The sequence below is a fragment of the Lynx canadensis genome, chromosome A1, assembly GCF_007474595.2.
Source record: "Lynx canadensis isolate LIC74 chromosome A1, mLynCan4.pri.v2, whole genome shotgun sequence".
NCBI classification, from domain to species: domain Eukaryota; kingdom Metazoa; phylum Chordata; class Mammalia; order Carnivora; family Felidae; genus Lynx; species Lynx canadensis.
In genome coordinates this window covers 76,767,746-76,788,798 of record NC_044303.2, presented here as the reverse complement: position 1 = coordinate 76,788,798, position 21,053 = coordinate 76,767,746, and positions in this window count along the sequence as shown.

Sequence of the window (21,053 nt, the reverse complement as noted above, 5' to 3'; positions counted from 1 at the left end):
AACAAAACACTTGACCTGCCTGAAAGGGGTTGTTGTGAACTGGGAGGAGATAGAAGCAGACAAGATGGCACCAACGGGCCGATGTGTTTCTCTGGCCCTCAGTGGAGCTTGAGGCTGCAAGAAAGATGAGCTCAGTTATAGACGAATATGCAAACCTCATTTTCTTTGCACCCTTGAGTGTGCTAAATACATTTGTGCCACACGACCTGGGTGTCCTCTTGAAGCTAAGAAGTCAGGTGGAAGATTTGGTGTGAAGCTGTGAAAATAATTCACCTCTGTCCTATTAGATCTCAGAGAGTTACGAACCCATTTGGAAGATTGTATAAATGGATGAAAAAGCCAAGGGAGTTTGAAGGTTCATTTCCTTTTCTAAGGTTCGTGAAGAAAACATGGCTCGGACGTGAATTACCTGGACCGAACGCATGGAGCGGACGTGCATACTATTTGTGGCTACAGTTATGCTTACGTATTTATAAGTCAATACACACGTTAAAATATTTTTTTAAGTTTATTTTATTTATTTTGAGAGAGAGAGAGAGCTCACAAGTGGGGAAGGGGCAGAGAGAGAGGGCGAGAGGCCGGAGTGGGGCTCAAACCCGTGAACCGTGAGATCATGACCTGAGCCAAACTCAAGAGTCTGATGCTTAACTGACTGGGCCACTCAGGTGCCCCCATTCCTTAAAAATATTAAAGAAGAAGGCAGAGCTCAAGCGGAACTGAGCGTTTCTCACCCGGCCTACAGCACAGCTCCCAGACTGCACCGCTGTGATCAGAGGTTACATCCGTCACCATTTTGTTCCTTCCCGCTTCACCCCATTACATGCCGGATGATTAATAAATGAATGAATCCCAACTAACTTAACTAAGACACACCTGCTGAAAGAACCCCGATTCCTGAGACAAAAGAAACTTTACTGATTTGCAATCTCTTCTTAAAATGCTACAACACATTAGAGGAGAAACAAACGAATATCTGGTGTGTGCATGGGAGGAATACGCGTTTGAGGCATTTTGGATTGATCTCAATAAATAATATCACCACCTTGGAGGGATCATTATAGCTTGCAAGTGAAACCGGGTGGATACCAACTTAATGGAAGGTTAGCATTATTAAGAAGGACCCAGCTTAATACAGCGAATAGTTCTGCGTCTAGCTCTCAGGCGGGTTCTGGTGTTGGTTGGTGTACCCTGGGTTAACATGGTGAGATAAAGTCACACTGTTTCATTGAATTAGGATTTCTGTTATAAGTAGTCAAATCCCTTCAAATGCCTTTCATCAAAAGGCCACTTTATTCAGGTGGGGGTGAGTTTTATTTTCACTCTTCCTTCCAGGAGAAAGAGAAATAAAGAAACACAAGTTGGCCGATCCATCTGGCCTTGGTGAGATTGTTCACCCATCCGCTGTGAGCTGGGATGCCCCCCACCCTCCCTCCTGCGCTCCGGGTGTAGACTCTCTATCACACAGAAGCCTGGCCAGACAGGGTCAGTGTAAGTGAAAGTGTGGAGATTAGTGAGGGATTTTTAAAAGCACCAGAGAGGTATTATTAATCCTTTGAAAGTGTGAGCCTCTCTGATATGGCAGTCGGACTCCTGGGGGAATGCACACAGCATTCTGTGCACTTGATAAGGAGAGTGTAAAGTAAAATGCAATGAACCTAACGACCCAGAAATTATTATTAGAGGAAATTAATACCATCTTCAGGAGATTCGTGTCACTTAACCGAGCATTTGAAAGAAGCAAAGACTCCTTTATACCGAGCTGCCTTTCATTTTAAGTATAAACACATGCATTTACATTCTATCACATGAAGATTAAAGATCTGGCTTTGAATTAGCAAAGGCTGTTTAGCGGCCGGGCGGGAGCCATGAGGCAATTGTGAGTGGGTTTCTGGGAGATGTGGGGCTTCTGGAATGCTTCTTCTCTACTCAACCCTCATGTAGTCTTTGGGGCACGATTTCGATCCTTTCCGAAGATCGTGTCGGTGTTGGACTCTTGGCAGAGGAGAAGCGTCCATGGCCATATTCTCCTACGTGACACTGTGGTGCGACCTGTACAGAGAGCCCACCTGTCCCCCTCCCCCCCCTCATCTGTCCATTGGCAGGGGCTGAGAGAGAGGGCTGTGCATGCAAGAGCTAAGATGTGATTTCCTTCAGCAAGGCTTCCCCTCATGGCTCCCATTGCTTCTGGGGCCCTTGGGAAGGAGCCGCCCCCACGTCCTTCGAGAGCTAAGAAATGGAGACCCACTGTGCTTCAAGTTTTATCTGGGTTGGAGATAGAGGCCCCATCCTGCTAGGATTTTCCAGAGAGTGCTCAGCAGCTATGGTGGGTAAACACTTCACAGCATGCAACCCCCCCCCCCCCTTGTGCATAGAATCTTGGAATTTTAGAACTAGGGGAACCTAAAATTATTTCGTTGACGCCCTCCATTGTATAAAGGAGACTCAACCAAGAGAGATTAAGTAATCTAATCAACGCCGCCCAGCTATTTACTGAGAAACCAGGCTTTTCTTACTATGACATCAAGGTTTTTGTTTTGTTTTTGGAACCCCATCGTTCCTCAAGTTTTAATTAACCTTTTCCAGCAGAGTTGGAATTATTTTTAAATGGTAAAGTCATATTAAGTAGCATTTTTCTATTCTGGAGAGCAACCTTACTTTCTTTTCCTTGAAAGACAAATGGAAGCCAGGGGACAAGAGCCGATGAGAAGCACGGGGTGGGTGGACATTCTGAAAGCCTGTCCAGGATACCTGAGACACCCGGGCGCCTTGTACTTTGGAACTTATCACCAAAACCTTGCCCTAGAGGCCTCATTCTGAAGGGAGATGAACGACCGCCCCCCCCCAACCCAGGCCTTCTTCAACCTCTTTTTATTCTAGGACAGCCGAGACCCAAAAGTCCATGAGAGGATATTGGTTCTATTCTACAAATTAGCGAATTTCTTCTTCATGGAGTTTTGTAGATTCTGGGAGTGAACCCACATGGAATAGAACCAAGTTTCTTGCGAAGGGGTCTGAAGAGTGTCTTTGTCATAACAAAATTAAGCCAACATATAATTGTCATTTGCTTTATTCTTATGGAAATTGAACATTAGCATGTGTATAATTGATCTGAAGTCCGGACACATCAAAAGACATGAATCTATGTATCTAGGTGCTTTTCATCTAATTATAAGGAACTACATATGTTCTTACTCAAAACTTGTGTTTGCTTTAATTTTTTTTTTTTTTTTTTTTTTTTTTTTTAATGAGAGGAAATGTCTTTATTCCATGCCCCTGCCCCGGGCGTTTAAGAATCTCTTTCCTTTTTCCCTCAAATGACCGGAGCTGCAGTCATGAGCCTCTCTAGGGCCCTTGAACTGAACACTTATTCTTTTAAAAATCATCAACACAGGGTCTGTTGCCAAGTGGAGAGGCCAATTCCTCTCTCCATGCTCTAGGATGGGTTTCTTTGTAGTACTGCTGGCGGAGAGGAGAAGGGCCTTGGAACTGGGTATTGAAATGACAGTAAGAGAACTGCTTTTGGGTCTTTCAGCATTCAAGCAAATACACCCAGAACCTGGAGTCAGGACATTCTCATATAAACACAGGAAAACTTATAAATGTGATTACGTGAGTATCTCTCACGTGAGATCAATAGAGAACAAAGCATATTTGCTTTATTGTCACAAAGTACACGTAGATTTGCTGTTACGTCCATAATTTTACCAAAGCAGGAAAGTAAGCTCAAAAGTTAGAACAAAAATTAATTGCAAATAATGTGTAGAAATGTGTTTATGAGACGTACGATCGATAGCTGGGTATTTGGTTCCTATTTCTTAAGACAATTACAGAATACATAAAAATTCTTATATAAAAGGAAGATGACCATAAAGGTAGACTCATAGAAAAGAGGGCTATAGAGGGACGCTGGGATGGCTCAGTCGGTTAAGTGCCTGACTCTGTTTCAGCTCAGGTCTTGAGCTCATGGTTTGTGAGTTCAAGCCCCACATCCGGCTCCGTGTTGAAGGTGCGGAGACTGCTTGGGATTCTCTCTCTCCCTCTCTGTCTGCCCTCCCCCTCTCACTCTCTCTGTCTCTCTCTCAAAAATCAATACGTAGGGGGCGCCTGGGTGGCGCAGTCAGTTAAGCGTCCGACTTCAGCCAGGTCACGATCTCGCGGTCCGTGAGTTCGAGCCCCGCGTCAGGCTCTGGGCTGATGGCTCGGAGCCTGGAGCCTGTTTCCGATTCTGTGTCTCCCTCTCTCTCTGCCCCTCCCCCGTTCATGCTCTGTCTCTCTCTGTCCCAAAAATAAATAAACGTTGAAAAAATCAATACGTAAACTTTTTTTAAAAAAGAGGGCTATAGAGATTTCAAATTCAACGTATGGTTTTTGGGATTCTTCCGTGTGTTTGATACATGCACGTAGTTGTGTTGTTTTATGCAGAATATCAAAAAAAGCATGTTTCTACTATTTCATATTAGCATTGAAAAAAATTAAGATGCTATAAAATATGACCAAATGTCCCTGCATGTGAATAGTTCTGTGAAAGCCGAACAAATACGGGTTTTCCTAATCTGTTTTTATTAGCTGGTGCTAGGTTTTCTAAGAAGAATGAATTACGATTTTCTCTTTCTACATTGATGCTTAAAGCTGTTTTCATTGGAAAAGGGAAGCCTCAGAAAGTTAGGATAGGTTACTGGACTTACAGATGGAAGTATTTTAGGTTATGGGTACGTGGATACCACAAAATGCTCATTGTTCTGGCATTTGGGTAGTTGTGCGTGTGTGTGTGTGTGTGCGTGTGCACACACATGGATGTGTGGCTGAAGAAAAAAAAAGATGTTTCCTTCTGGGATTGCATGCCAAACCAATTTTAGTAATAGCTTATGTAAAAAAATTTTGCATTCAAGTCTATCTATCCAACTGTCTCTTGACAGTTCGTACATGACAAACAAAAAACGTCTACGGTAGAGCGTGTGATTTTTCCCCACTCATCTGTCCCTCTCCTGATCTTCCTCCTCTCTGCAAATGGCACCAAAATTCACTGAATTTTTCCTGGGCATTTTTTTTTTTTTTAAATTTTTTTTTTCAACGTTTATTTATTTTCGGGACAGAGAGAGACAGAGCATGAACAGGGAAGGGGCAGAGAGAGAGGGAGACACAGAATCGGAAACAGGCTCCAGGCTCTGAGCCATCAGCCCAGAGCCCGACGCGGGGCTCGAACTCACGGACCGCGAGATCGTGACCTGGCTGAAGTCGGACGCTTAACCGACTGCGCCACCCAGGCGCCCCTCCTGGGCATTTTTAAATTTAAATTTTGTGTGTGTGTGTAAAGGGGGTTGGTCCGAGGCATAGTGGTGCAAGTTTGCCATTGGTGGTTCGTTCCCATGCATGCTATGAAGTTCCTCGTAAGTGAGATCTCTGTGTGGAGACAGAAAGCCTTCCAGAAAGTTTTTCGTCAATAGTGGTGCTGGATGGCAGATGCCTCGCATAGTCATGTGTCCGTTAATATTTGCTGAGTGCCTACAAAGTGCTGGGTACTCTTTTATGCACTGGGAACACATCTGTGAATTGAGGTGCACTAACGCTGAAGAAACAAGACCAAATGGATGAATCGTACAATCTGATTATAGTCAACTCCACTACTATAGTTTCCTATTAAAGACATACACAGACAATTCTAAATGTGTTTCTGTCATTAAGAATGTCTTATTGGGGCGCCTGGGTGGCTCAGTCGGTTGAGCTTCCGACTTCGGCTCAGGTCATGATCTCACCGTCCGTGAGTTCGAGCCCCGCATCGGGCTCTGTGCTGACAGCTCAGAGCCTGGAGCCTGCTTCAGATTCTGTGTCTCCCTCTCTCTCTAACCCTCCCCCGCTCATGCTCTGTCTCTCTCTGTCTCAAAAATAAAATAAAACATTAAAAAAAATTAAAAAAAAAAGAATGTCTTATTGGGGCCCCTGGGTGGCTCAGTCAAGTGAGCATCTGACTCTTAACCATCTCGGGTCAGTCATGATCCCAGGGTGACACTGAGCCCTGCATTGGGCTTCATGCTGAGCATGGAGTCTGCTTGAGATTCTCTCTCTCTCTCTCTCTCTCTCTCTCTGTCCTTCCCCTGCTTATGCTCTCTTTCTCTAAAATTAAAAAAAAAAAAGTCTTCTGTTTGGTAGAATCAATTAAAAGAATTAAAAATAAAATGAGTAAAAAACAATCCAAGCAACCTATTAAGTCAGTATTTGCTAGCATGGCTCACACAACAGACACGTATATACATACCACGGAAGACAGGAAAAATAAAATAATATGGCAAACTTTAAACACATATTGAGAACTGGTTAACAAGCTGATGCATTTGGTACACCTATCTGATGGACACGGCTGTGACCGTATCTTGTTTCTTTCGCTCAACACATGTTTATTGACTCTATGGTCAGCGCTGGCCTAGGTGCTGGCAATCAAGTAGGAACAGACACATCCTTGCCCTCCTGGATTTCAGGCAGGATCTAATTGGTCTCATGATAGGACCATTTTCTGAATCATTTTCTACTTTCTGGAAGCTGATGTTTCTTGTTGTGGCTGCCATTACACATCACCATTTGCCAAACTCGGGGCAACCACACTGGGCTCAGGCCCATCTCAATAGCGGTTGTAAGAGCCCTTGTCTTATGAAGGAGCTGCCTCTCTGACAAGACCTCTGGGCCTGATTTTATGTCCTGACCTACCGACCAGGAGTATTAGATGTTCTACTCTTCTCTGTTACCCACCAGGACTTTTGGGAATTTCGAAGTACTTTTGTTGTCAATTCTTATTGCTTGAGCCTGCAAACCATGGAGAGGGATAGGACGAGCTTTGCACTGGAGTTCAGAAAAACCAAGCCTTCTGCCAAGCAGTGACCCTGAGCTGTGTGGGCTCAAGGCTACAGCCCATATCTTGACAGGTACAACAAAGACTGAAGGAAATTTTAGGATCCCCGGGTTTCATTTAGTTCTGATTCCTCTTCTTCCTCCAAATAATAATAAATGGAAGGAAGAACCCTGTGACTCTCAGATGGTCTGAAGAGCCAAAGAGCAAGGTGTTTGTTCCCATGGCTCCCTTGTAGGTGTGAGTACGTGTCACGTGCACAATGAGGCGAGCATTAATATCTGCACTAAAACCCTTGCCCTCCTCACTGCTGTTGGGCAATGAAATGTCTTACCTGACTTTGTCACAGAAAGTTAGAGCAAGAAGGGATCTTAGCAACCAACCATTCACCCCATTGTTGGATATATGGAAACTTGAGGTCTGAAGGTATCTAAGAGAATCAAACTCTCTTGACTACTAATCATTGTATCATACTGTCCTCTAAACTTAAACTACTAGGCTAGGATTTTTAAACAGTAACATTATTGATGGGAATACGTGAGAAACGGTATTGCATTCTGCCTTGTTTCTTAGATTAGTAACAAACTTTGACTCTTTTTGAAAGCTCAGGGAATATATCATTATGAGCTTGGTGTAATCGCTAATTGCACATTCTCTGGAGACAGAGCTGGGTTCAAGTCGAGTCATGGCTTTATCACCAGTTGCACTTTGTGATGTAACGCATATTGTTTAACTTCTCTGATCCTCAGCGTCCTTGCCTACAAAATGGGGGTAACAATCGCCAGTACCAATCCCCTTGGGGGTTTGTGACAATTAAATGAGACAATGTACATGGAAAACACTCAGCAGGGTGCTTCACAGATAGTAAGGGTTGGGTCACCACTGGATATTAGTGTTCTGGCTATTCCTATCATAATTTCGATATCATTTTGAACTTCTCTGTCTCACGAGAACTTAGAATCTTTAACAGCCAGTGTAAGCACAAGGGTCTTCCCGTCATTTCTGTTCAATCCCAACTACACACTCCCTCCTCAAGGCACCACTGTTTCCATTCTCTCGCTGAGGTGTGCCATCATCTTGTTTGGCTCGCGTTTGCCTTTGTGCCATGCTGAGCCACGCACTCTGTAAAGGTGCCCCTTTACTGAAGGCATGGTGGCTCACAGAGGAGGGATTACGTCACAGTCTATACAGCTCTTGACTTTGGCCCTTCTGCCCTCGTGTCCTGCTCCTTCTAGAGTCCACACGCCAACATACGCCTTACCTACTTCATGTAGCTCCTGGGTGGCTGGTTTATTCTGACAGTTTTAATTTAATTGAAGTCAGGTTTTAATTTAAAACAATCAAATTGGTTTTTAATTTAAACCGACAGTTTTTCTCTTGAATAGACTCAACTGTCAGGACTTTCTTCCTTGGTCTCCCAGGAATGCTGGCGAATAAGTGTTCCCTCCTGTTACTTTCAGTAATTGGATTACATTGGACTTCAATGGGCTACGTTAAACAGCTAATAATTCCGTTTTTGCCTCTACTCTAAAGGAACTTACCCTTTCCTGTTTTCGGGATTGTTCTTTGTGCTCTGTTGTTAACAGGCCACGTTATCTCTCACGGATGCGAGTGGGCCTTCCTTACCTGGCTGTCACACCCTCTATCTAAGAGGACATTTCCATCTTTGGTCCAGTGGAAACCCAAAGCCAAAGGCATTAGAAGTGTGCGTAAAGAACTCTGAGTACTGCTTCTGCTCTTTCCTACAGAAAGGAATGAACAAGTCTCAGTGCGTGGGCTTTTTATTCCTACTTTTCTGTATCACTCTAGCGAGTCAGGATCGACAGATCAGCATGGCATTAAATATACATAGCATGCTTTGTCTGACATTGTTGGAAAATGAGGTGTTTCTTATAAATGTATTTTCCACGTAATGGGAATTTATCATTTTAGGTAATGAAACCTTCAAACATTTTGGTAACAGTTGTTGGAAGGCTACAACATTCTATGGCTCAAGATCCATAAAGTGTGATTAATTCATACAAATGGGAAAATGGAAAGCCAAATTTAAGAGCAGAAACTGGAGTCAAACTGTCTGGGTTTTCGTCCTGTTTGCCACTGACCAGAGGTCCTGCACTGAGCCCAGTAATACCTCCTGTTTCATGTGTTTGTGGAGGAAGGAGACTGGTTCAATGTTATTGATGGCTAATTTGGCAGCATTTATAAATGGTGCCTTTCGAGCCACAATTCAAATCCTAGAAAAGTATTTTTAAAATGTTCCTGTACAAATAGGCAAAGATATGTGTAAAATGTTCCAGCTGCTAGATTGCTTGTAATAACAAAATTCTCAAAGTTGTTTCAACAGTGTAAGGAAGGCGTTGGTTAAACTCATTCAGGCATAACTATGATTGGAATATTATGCAACAATAAAACATACTACGTGCAAACGGACTGAATATATATTTGCCCATAATACGTTAAATGTAAAAAAGCAAGTTGCGAGGAAAAGTAATTTTATGTACAAAAAAGCAGTTTGAGAAGGTTAAACCTGACTATTAGCGGAAGGCATCTTAGAGTGAGCTTTGGTGCTGAAAAGGGGGATGTTTCATTTTACCTCGTGTAGTCTTATACTATTTAATAGTTATTAAAAACCCAGCTTTACTCCTTTTCTAATTATCAAATTTGTAATTTTTTAAGAAACAAACATCCAGGGTTTCCTGACTGAAGGGATTATATGTTTAAAAACTCAGCCATTCCTAGTATCATGAAGTGATATTAGAACATACACGTTTCTTCATTTTTACTCTCAGTTCGTACTTTTTCAAAATCGTCTGCATCCCACAGACTTGTTACGGGAATGTGATTGACTTGGATAGAACACACGTAGGTAAGTATTTGGGAAAACATTTTCCAAAGTGAAATAAAATATCAAAAAAATCAATGATTACAATCAGCATGTGTTATAGATGGTATGGTAAGAAATGGTCCACTTGGCTATCTGCATCTGTCTTGCTGATAGGTAGCATGATTTCTAAATAAATTTCCTCGCCCAGTCAGGTTCCATCTTCAGTCTTTATTTCCACTGAACTGGATCATTATGACCCACATCACATCTATTCAGGAACGGTAGTAAGTGTTTTGTTGATTTTCTTAGATGGATCTCGATGCTTCAGCTGAACACGAACCCTTATCATGGAGAGATTTTAGCACTTGAAGTTAAGCATTGGAGATCATATTCAAGTAGGAAGATTCAGGGTGAGCCATTGATGACCACGGCCAATGAGAGGGTGAATCAGATCTGAGCATTTGACTCTGAAAAGTGCTTCTTCATGTCTGGGGTAGGTTTTGGAAATTAAAAAAAAAAAAAAAAACGTATGCTTACAAATACAGCATCAGTTTACTTCACTAACAAATAAAGAAATTCAATAAGTCTCACAAAAGAGCATAATCCATGCTATTGAGATCTCTGTTCCGCACATTTGTCTTCTTTAGGAATCTACATAATAGCCTTGACTTTAGTATTTGTTATATTTCAACTCTGAAGAGAAAGGTTCAGACTACTGATGATACTGAATATATGGGTGTAGTGTGTTTCTTGAGTGCATACTTGAAATCATAGAAAAGATCATGAAGGAATGTTTTGGTTTCATCCTTCACTTAAACGATATGTGTGAGCTCCTTGAATTTAGATAGCCAACCTACTTAAAAATAGAGTTTCTTATTGCTTACTTGTTCATATAGTGGGAAGAAAGAACTGTGTATTGAGTGGTTATATTATATTTCAATTTGCACTGTTTTCTCTAGCACTCAGGCTTAGTTGTGGATTACTATGAGTTTCTAGCAAATAATAAATATTATATAGATTGGCATTTAAGTGAAAATTATTTATGTATTTATGATAAAAATGACTTTCCTTGTGCACCGACATTTAAGGACATTTGTAGTAATCATAACATATTCTTTCCAATTTATATCATGGATATTAAGTAGTCATTAGCAAAGTGAAATATCTCTTCTCCTGTACTACTGGACATTCAACAAAAAAAGAATACAAAGTTTTCAGCACTCATCCTTCACATATTTGCTGCACATAACCTGGGACCTAGTTTTTATTCTACACATGAGTGTATGCACCCAATTGTGAAACAAATATGTGTGCAGGAGCGTCATGGGGAAAGAACTTCTTTTTTGCCTTAAATGCTATTGACGTCGCGTGACTTTCTCAACACTATCATCTAATTGAGGAAATGCGCGATGGTTTCCTTTGCCTTCACTCCCAGCATTAACTTCATCGCTCACTTTGTTACTGATTCTTCATGTTTCTCATCGGTTGCATGTTTTTTTTTTTCTCCTGTTCTTTTGATAAAAGTGAAAATTTGGAGGATATCTATGATCTTGGTCTCTCTTTGCTCTTAGCAAGTTAATCATTTTCATACAGAAAAAGATGATTTTATACTGGTTCTGTGAAATCTTTGGCCTATCCAAGATGTTACTCTGATTTTTTTTTTCTTTTGAAAATAACAAGAAAAGCTTTGGTGACTTCATGCCTTTATTTGAGATGTTTCTTAGCAGATAACATACCAAGTAGTATGATAAATAGATGATTCCACAGAAATTCCCACTCCTTATTCTCCTGTTTTTATCAGCTGCTTTTATAAATTCTAAGTTGTAGATTCCCTTTTCCTAGCTCACCCAAATTTATGTTTCCTATTGCCATCATTATATTAGTTACAGAACTTAGGTTTCTGCTTCTATTATTATTTGCAAACCCTAGTTTAAGTCACTGATATACTTAATAAGATTATTTCCATAGTAGCAATTAAATGCAAATTAGAAAAATATAAAATGTTAGGTGAAAATGATATGATGTTAGATGAGATGATATGCTCCATAATAACTCAACAGGAGTTGAGATAATCTAAGCAAAGCCATTTTTGCAAGGGTATGTGCATTTGTGTGTAACCTTTAAAAACATACTAATCCCGGGGCACCTGGTTGCCTCAGTCGTTAAGCATTCGACTTCAGTTCAGGTCATGATCTCATGTTCATGAGTTTAAGCCCCACACCGGGCTTTGTGCTGACAGTGCGGAGCTTGCTTGGGATTCTCTTTCTCTCCCTCTTGTTCTGTCCCTTCCCCATGCTCTCTCTCTCTTTCAAAATAAACTTAAAAAAGGAAAACCATATTGATTCTTTTTTTTTAATGTTTATTTATTTTTTGAGAGAGAGAGAGAGAGACAGAGCTCGAGAGGGGAAGGGCCAGAGAAAGAGGGAGACACAGAATCTGAAGCAGGCTCCAGGCTCCGAGCTGTCAGCGCAGAGCCTGATGCAGGGCTCGAACCCACGAACCGCGAGATCATGACCTGAGCCAAAGTCGGATGATCAACCGACTGAGCCACCCAGGCACCCCAAATACTGATTCTAAATAACCCCAAAGGATTTTTGGCTTTTCTCCCCAGAGGTTGAGTGCTTCTCCCTCTTTGTGAAAGTACACATACCTAATATCCAGTGATTATTCTGCTAAATTTACAACCCATTCTTTTATTCATTCATTCAAGTGTTTACCTGCTAAATAGGAGACTTCTTACTATTGCTTCACAAGTATTAGCTCATTTAGTTCCCGGAAGAAGCCCATGAAGTAGGTTCTATTATTATGACCATTGATAGTTGAAGAAACTGAGGCATGAATATATTAATCAACTCGCCCAAGTTTATTCACCTCATAGATAGAAGGACAAAGACTTGAACTCAGACATATGTACACTCTACAAAGTACATGTGTTGAACTATTACTTCATGCGGTGTTCATTCAACATATTTTTGGGTGGGTACGTATGATGTGCAAGGAAATGAGCAAGAAATGAGAAAATTAGATAAATGCACCAGTAGCCAAAATCCATTAAGGTATAGGATATGAATGGGAATAAATATTTACATAAATGACAACAGAAGTTGGGAGCTGGCAGAGAGTATTTAAATGGAAGGATTAGGGAAAGGTGTTGGTGGAGGAGATACTCTTTCAGAATAAACTATGAAAGATGGACTGATTGTTAACAAGGAGTAGTATTTAGGGAGCCAGTGTTGGAGGGAAGAAAATGCAGGCACAGGAAACTACATGAGCAAAGCCACAGATCTTGAAGTTATCAACCAAGACTGTGTAGAAGCCAGCAAGCATATGGTTCTGTTGAAATCCCGGTACCCACAATGGTAGCCACGACCAAAAAAGTAGGCTATTTTGTTCCACAACTTGAAATTCCAGACCACGGGTTTACGGCCTGATTTGTAAATATATTTAATTGCATTTCCTCTCCCTTCTTCACGTAGTCCCCTGTAGGCAAGAAATAAATGATGTCCGGGCTCCTAAAACGAAGCCATTCTGCATTTCCAGGGAGAACAGCCATGGTGACCCAGGCTGGTAGCTGCTCCAGAGGAAAGTTCAGGGTAATGGAGCCCTTGGCTGGGGAAGAGAAGAGAAAATTCTGAGGCCCGGCGTGCTGATGTCTCTGGAAGCCAGAAAAGAGAGACGGCTACAAGGGTTGGGGATCTGTGAAGGGTGACTGTTAGTTCACGGGATTTAGCGTCTGATGCAAAAATGATGACTTAAACTGTCAGGATACATAGTGGGTGATCTTATTTCCTCTATTTTTTCATTAATAAAATAATTGTTTGCTTATAGGCTATCAGCCAACACATACAAGAACAGTTCCTAAACTAACAAACAGGAAATCTGTCCTTAGCTGATAATGTGCTCCCGCTGTTGTTCCATCCAACCTATAAAACATGGTACCTGCATCTCAGGATCTGGGGCATCACCATAAATAAATGTCTTCATCTCCAGTATTGGAGTCAGCCTTATAATGATTTTTAAAAGGCCTCGTTTTCTAAAACATTACAAACTTCAACTTCAGAATTACTAAATTGAAAAAATTTCTCTTTTGGTAAGAATCCTCCCCGGGAATATATGTTTACATGTATAAGCGGGTATGTAGGTGGGTGAAACTTGCAGGAATCTTGTCAAAAAGCCATTAGGAAAAAAAAAAAACCAACACACAACTTATTGTAGAAAACATCTTTGGCTAAAATAAAATGTCATTAATTAATTAAGAGAGAATTTTAATTTTACTGGGTTGGTTTGTTTTTCTGCATGAAAATAAAATCAAGTGATTAATTTTATATAGCTTAATTCTGAAATTACTCTTTTTTGAAGTTTATTTATTTATATTTAGAGGGAGAGAAAGAGCTAGCAGGGGACTGGCAGAGAAAGAGAATCCTAAGCAGGCTCGCAATGTCAGCATGGAGCCTGACAGGGGGCTCGAACTCACAAACTGTGAGATCATGACCTGAGCCGAAATCAAGAGTCAGATGCTTAATGGGCTGAACCACGCAGGTGCCCCAGTTTTGAAATTATTCTAAGAAATGCTTAAAAGTAAACATGTCAAGCATGATGTTGGATGTATGAACCAGGAATTCAGAGAGGTCTGGGCTAGAGATAAGAGGTTGGCTGTCTTTAGTATATAAATGGTATTTTGAGCTAAGTGAATGGATTAGATCACCCCCAAAGAATGTTCTCTATAATCAGTAGACAACTCTATCCACAAGATGATTTAATAAGGCAGATTGTACACATCTTTCAATATCAAGTGGGATTGACCTTAAAATATCTAAAAATATTATTGCTAACTTCAAAATTTATAATTTAACCATGACTAAATAAGGATCCTTCAGAGCACATTGGATAGTTGTCTAAATATTTAGCAACATCTGAAAGTGGCTAATACTTAACCGGTGACTCTTCAAAGACTGTATTTGGCGTCTAGAATAAGTGACCAAAACTCACTCATAGTCATTTAAAAAAAAACACATGGCCAACAGAAATAATATCTACATGGTGTTTGAATTCTCAGGATGGTTCTACAACTGAATTGCAATCTTCGAAATACGTTTACATATCATGGAATATTTGTGCTACTATTTATACATGTGGAGAAAATGAAAGCTCAGAGAAGCGAAATAATTTGCCTACAAATGCAGATATATACGTGAACGTGCTTAATATATAACAGGACCCCATACAAAGGTATCATGCGTATTATCGCTTTGTACCTGGATTAGAGCGTCTCCCTGAAACCACTTGTGAAAGTCCTACTGATTATCCACAGGAAAATGTGCTTTTGCGTCATCTATGGACTGTTCAATATAAACAGTGGGTTTGTATAGAGCCCTCTGTAATAAGTGAAAGAGAAAGATCGCTTGTCTAGAGAGCACTTGGACCTCGCTGAGCAGTAAGTGAGGAACGAGGTGAGACCTCGCTACTCTGAGCGCCGCGTGTGGAAGAAGATACAGGCATGAGTTTGAAGTGAGGAGGAGGAAGACTCTTGAGTTGGAGGCATGGTTTTGCTCAGGGCTTTTCAACTCCATTCCTGCTTCCATAACGTTCTCCTGTGGCCACGCCAGGGTAAGTATCATTCATTATATGGGTGATGGCTCTCAATGCCGCCATTGTGCCAAAGGTGAGTGGTTGTCACTCATCTTGGAAGACTACTTTGATCTGGTGTAGGGAGAACTAGATTCTGGCCAACATTTGAAGTGTGAATGAAAACCATTCTGCCTACTTTCGAGTCTCTGCTGCATCATTAGTTAAGGTAGATATGCCTTTAGGTTGGCATTCAAGTTAGCCACCCGGCCCAGCATGTCGGAAAGAGAAGCCTGCATTCTTCCTGAACTTTGCCTAATCGTAGGCTGGGCTTAAAAGGAAGTCAGCTTTGTCTGACAGTAAAAATAAAATATAGTAAAAATAAAAATAGACATGTCTCAAGGGACAAGGTCAAAGAGAGGCCGGACTGTAACCACTGGGTCCATCTATCTGGAGCTGAAGAAACTCTGAAAAAGATCTGTACCCTGAGACATCCTTCACCCAAGGCTTACTTGATTTTCTGCATTCAGATTGCGGCAAAGCCGATGGAGTAAGAACGGATTTCGGGGAGATTCAGGTGTTAATTCTGTTGGTCCCGGGATGTATTCATAGGACACCCACCAGGTGAAGCCAGGAAGTGGAGAAAGCCCGAGATTTGGTCAAATCGCAGAGAAATTCCCCGTCTACAGAGGGGTGCTGAAAAATGCTCAGAAGGCCAGCTCATCCCACAAGCTGAGTTGGTATGGAGGCAGGGAAGTCTCGTGAGGAGCGTCCAGTACCAGATCCATTGCCAAGACTGAAAGAGACCTCAGTAGGGCTGTCCTCTATTACCCTTCCTAATCTCAAAGGGGAATAATACCCCTTCCTTCTTACCTGTGAACATGTTGTGTAGATTAGCACGATGGAGTTTGAAAGGTGCTATTTAAATATAATATGCTATTAAAGTATTATCATTCTAGTTGCTGGTGATTATCTAGAAAGCTTTAAATCACCTGGTTATTTCCGGGATTCAATTTTCTTTGTCGGTTTCTATTTCTCCTTTCAAAGACATAACATTTCTTTGTCACATAGCCTAGACTTTATGGTTCTGAGCTTTGGATTGTGAACACGAGTCTGCGTTTCGCTTGAATGCATTCAGAATTGTGGTAGCGGGGGCTCTCAGATATGGGTTGCTGCCATAATTTAAAAGGGAGAACGTCGGGTGTCTTCAGAATAAGTTTTCACCTTGTCTGTGAATTTTTATCTTAGGGGGAACAAAGGGAAAACTTTGGTCAAGGCCAATTAAAATACCACGTCATCATTTAGCCACAGATACAATAAAAATATGAAAATAGAGATTTACTGGCGTAGCAGTTCCATATGCCTGGCATATGTCTGCATGGATTCTATCCATTAGTCTATTTATTTCCCAGCTTTTTAAACTGTGTGCCGTTCCCCCAGAAGGCTGTCTTGTCGTTGCTGTTTTCATTACAGATATTTCTCATTCAACAACTCTGACCCAGAATTTTTTTCCTCTATCACGAGTGTATATCTGTACGAGGTGGAAACTCTTGCAGTCTGGGCCGTGGAAAATTCTTTGTAGCCCACGTGAAATGAACGTTACCTTTCCGACGTCTTTTTGCCTTTTGACCCCCATATAATCAATACTGGGTTGTTTTCACTTCTACGTATTGGGTGGTTGAAAGAAACGTGATTGAATGTCTGTTTACTTCCTGAGCCGAGCTATTTCCAGCCGGTTATACAAGTCAGTGGTTAATGGAACATGTAGAAGATGGAGTGGGGATAGAAAACAATAACATACCCTCTCCTGCGCATTTCAGAAAGCATTTTAATATTAATTTTTTTAACGAGTCTTAAGATTTTTTTCCCTTTAATTTCACTACATTTACAGACTTGCCAAAGAATCAAAAGACCCATTCACACTTCGCGCTTCCATTTCTCCTTCAATATCGATAATTATTTTCCCTAAAAATATCACTCCAAATCCCTTCAAAATGTAGGCTCTTCCTCCTTCTGGAATCTTCAGCAAACCTTGAAACTCTAAGTACTCCCTTTCCACTGGAGAGACTTGGTGGCTTGACCAGCGGGTGTATGTTAGGGGACGACTTAAGTTTGAGAGTTCTGCTCTGTAAGTGTTCCTTGTATGACTCTCCTGCCGGGTCCATGTCCTTGCTGACAATTTACAACAAATGAATGTATTTAAAGAGCAATAAACCTAAAAACGAATTACTTTTCCTTCTTGTCGTCTTTTCCTTTTCCTTTTTCAACATGGGGTGGGGCCTTACCTTAGTACAACTCTCAGTTTATAACTTTACGTATAAATCACTCAGGGAGAACTTCTCAGTATGTTTCCCATTGAGAATTACCATACTCGCCTGCGCTAACTAAAGCAAAAGAGAAAAAGAGTCATTTTTTAAAGTAGATGTCAAGGCCGCTGTTATATCTACAACGCCGGAGCCCCACAATGCCCCAGACGAAGAAAGCATGTGGTGAGGGATAGTACAATCCCCACTACCTTCGCTGTCCAGCGCTGAACAACCACCCCTTTTTTCTTATCTGCAGGGCAGGGCCTTCCTGACTGCTGTGCTCACGTGAACAAGGGGGGGACTTCTTTACCTCGCCCTCTGCTGTCTCTTGTGCGAATCACATTCTTCCCATGCCGACATTTCCAGTTCCTGCTGGGAGCAGAAGAGAAGAAAGCTGAGTACCACAGCCGGCGGTGGAAGGTCTAAAGGGGCTCACCGAGATTAATGTGAAATGACACTGGAGAGCTCCATAATCCACGATGGCTATTTTCACTTATTGGACAATTTTGCATGCTTCTTGCCCGAAAATCTTCCTTGGGAAATAAGCCCGTTTTATTGATTGTTATCCTCAATGAAGTCAGGTTCAGGGCAAGCGATGAGCGGACCCTCACGAGCGACGTATAAATCGCTGTGCGAGATAATCTTTTCAGTAAACAATTACTGGCCGATAGTCAAGAAATGCAAAGTAAGAGGTGATGCAACATTGAATCAGTACATACTTTCGCGTTATTGCTTTGCAAACTATTTTCCCTTTCCATGTGGAAATACCATGTCAATGAATTAACACTCACTATTTGGTTTAATTGGCATGCTCACTTAAAGCAACTGTTGCTCATAAATTAGGATTCATGGAACATTTTCTAAAAATCTGTCAAACTCTCCAATTTTAGCAGGCAAGAGTTTGTTGAGGCAAACCCTAATGCTCAGTTTACTATGTGAGTTGAGACGCTGAAAAGCTGGTGGAGTGTGAGACCAGCTGCCGAAGGCTGCTATTTATTAGAAAATTGTGCGGGGATGTGTGAGTCTAAAACTGTCTTTTCTCTTTCTAAAATATACTCTTGTTTAAAAGAGAAGTTTATACCCTCGGCATGAACACTTTATCATCTTAATGTGTGACAACCTATAAACTAACTAAACCAAACCCCGTCTCTCTTCCGCATCCTTGAAATTCCTGTCTCTTTTCTCCTCCATACTCTTGATTCAGAACACGGCTTCCAAAATATCTTAGTTACCCCGCTAGTTTTCCACACTATCACTTCAATCAGTCATGCTTCGTGTGTTCCTTCTATTTGAAATTGCAAGATCTAAATAAAAAAGTAAAAAAAAAAAAAAAAAAAAAAAAGGCCAGGCACCCGATCATTTTTTTCTTTTTCCCTCTTGAAGCCGAATGTCCGGATGCCTGGTGTTAGATACACAATTTGAATGAGTGACCTAATTTTCATTTCATCTGGACATCGGGATTGGAGAGGGAGAGAGAGAGAGAGCAAGAGATCATAAACCCTTTTGCTTATTATTCTTAGAGGCCCTCATCTTGTTCACGCAGATGACCTCATCCTTTTCCTGGCCCCTTGTCCGTTCCTTTCCATCTCTTTGATCTATTTTACTATTTTTCTGCAATTACTGAATGATGAATCAATTAGCAAATTCCAGTTACCTATTAAACTTCTATAGAATGCCTAGTACGGTGCAGATCGGGGGGAGGAGGGAACCCTGACTTGCTGGGGTTTATATTTTTAGGATATGATGATGAAAACATCAAATGACTCAAGAGCATGATAATATTGCATATTTATGGATGCAAAACAGTGTAATTTAAGCTGAATACATAAACCTGGGCATGGGAGAAGTTTGGTTTAAGATATTTTTTTTTTTTAAGTTGCAAATTACAGTTACTGTTGGTAAAAGCAGATGAGCAGTTACTTAAAGTGAAACTGGATTTTCAGGTTCTGGAAGTTGGAAGATATTCAGAGGAAGAAAAAGACAAGAGGATTGAAGTATTTTTAGTTCTTTTCCTTGCTATAGCATAAAAGTATGGAAATCCTATGGACTTATTTGTTGTGCTAATTGCCTAATCTAATACTACGGGAGTCACTTACTGGTTTGCATAGTGGCTGTGGTCATGGATGGTTCCATGTGTTCCATGACGGGATGGTAGGTGCTATTCTCTTCCTACTATTACTCCCATTAGGGGTCTAGAAGGGAGAATGTTTTTATGGTTATTTTTGTTGACTTCCAGGGGGTGGCTGGGTGGCCCCGTCAGCTCAGCGTCCGACTTTTGACTTCAGCTCGGGTCACAATTCCAAGGGCGTGGGATCGAGCCCTGAGTTCAACTCTTGCTGAGTTTGGAGCTTGCCTAAGATTCTCAATCTCTCTCTCTCTTTCTTTGACTCTCTCTCTCTCTCCTTCTGCCCCACTCCCCAGCTCACATGTGTCTCTATCTCTCTAAAAAAAAAAAAAGAAAGAAAAAGAAAAAAGAAAAAGTCAGGTTTCCAGATTTCATTTTCAACACGATAACTTCATTATGTTCACCCTTTCTTCCTCCTTTCCTCCCTTCTCTCTCTCTCTCTCTCTCTCTGTCTGTCTCCTTTCCTTCTTTTCACTCATGTCTGTCACAGATGGCGTGGAACAGAACTACCTGCTCAGCCTTGACACTGAGCATCACCTCATGCCTTCCCTCCACAGCCTATTGTCATAATGCGGTTCAGTAGGAAAAAGAAAAACAACAGAAACAACATGGAAAAGTCACCAATTGGGTACTTATTTTAAATGAAGAACATTTGGGGAAAATTGTATTCTCTAAGTTCAACAGAGTGCTCGTCTGACCTCTCCTGATCTGCACAATGTCTTAAGTCTGAAAAACGTGTCTCATCCATCTGTCGTACTTGTCTGGCAATTTGGAAATGTTCTATGGCTCAGTCTTTCCTGAAAGGACATAGCAAGTCATTGTTAGCGGTCGGTAGTCATCTATATTGTAACAAATACCTTTGCATATGGTGACCTCCGCTCTTTCTCAGTCTTTCTCATGATGGTGGTAGGGGTGGTGAGGCACTGAAAGTCCTTGTCAGGCAGGGGGTGAAATCGTCTTTGGTGAACTCGATAGTCAGCAGGACTTTCTTTCCTCCTTACCTGGAAAGTGTAAAATGTCCTGGCAGAAGATGGTCCTCTTGCTGTTAGATGTGGGTCTACTTAGGAGAGTAGAATTCACTCTGAGTTATTCTTAGGTCCTGTCTATCCTCTCCACATGGGGGCCTTCAGATCATTATTTCTTGGGCAAAGCTGAAGGAGAAGGGAAAACGTGAATCTATCTTAGCCTTAATCGTGTCTTTGTAAGTCCAGACTTGAACCTAAATATTTTAGCAGAGACACTACAAACGTTTTATAGCATATTACTTTAATTTCCAACAGACCAAAGTCTATTACAGAATTGGCTCATCTTGAAGATTCTAGAACATGCTGGTGACTCTGCTTCCTTCCTAAAAAAAGCGGTGTCAATTCCATGAAGAACTGCTTAGGCTGGTGG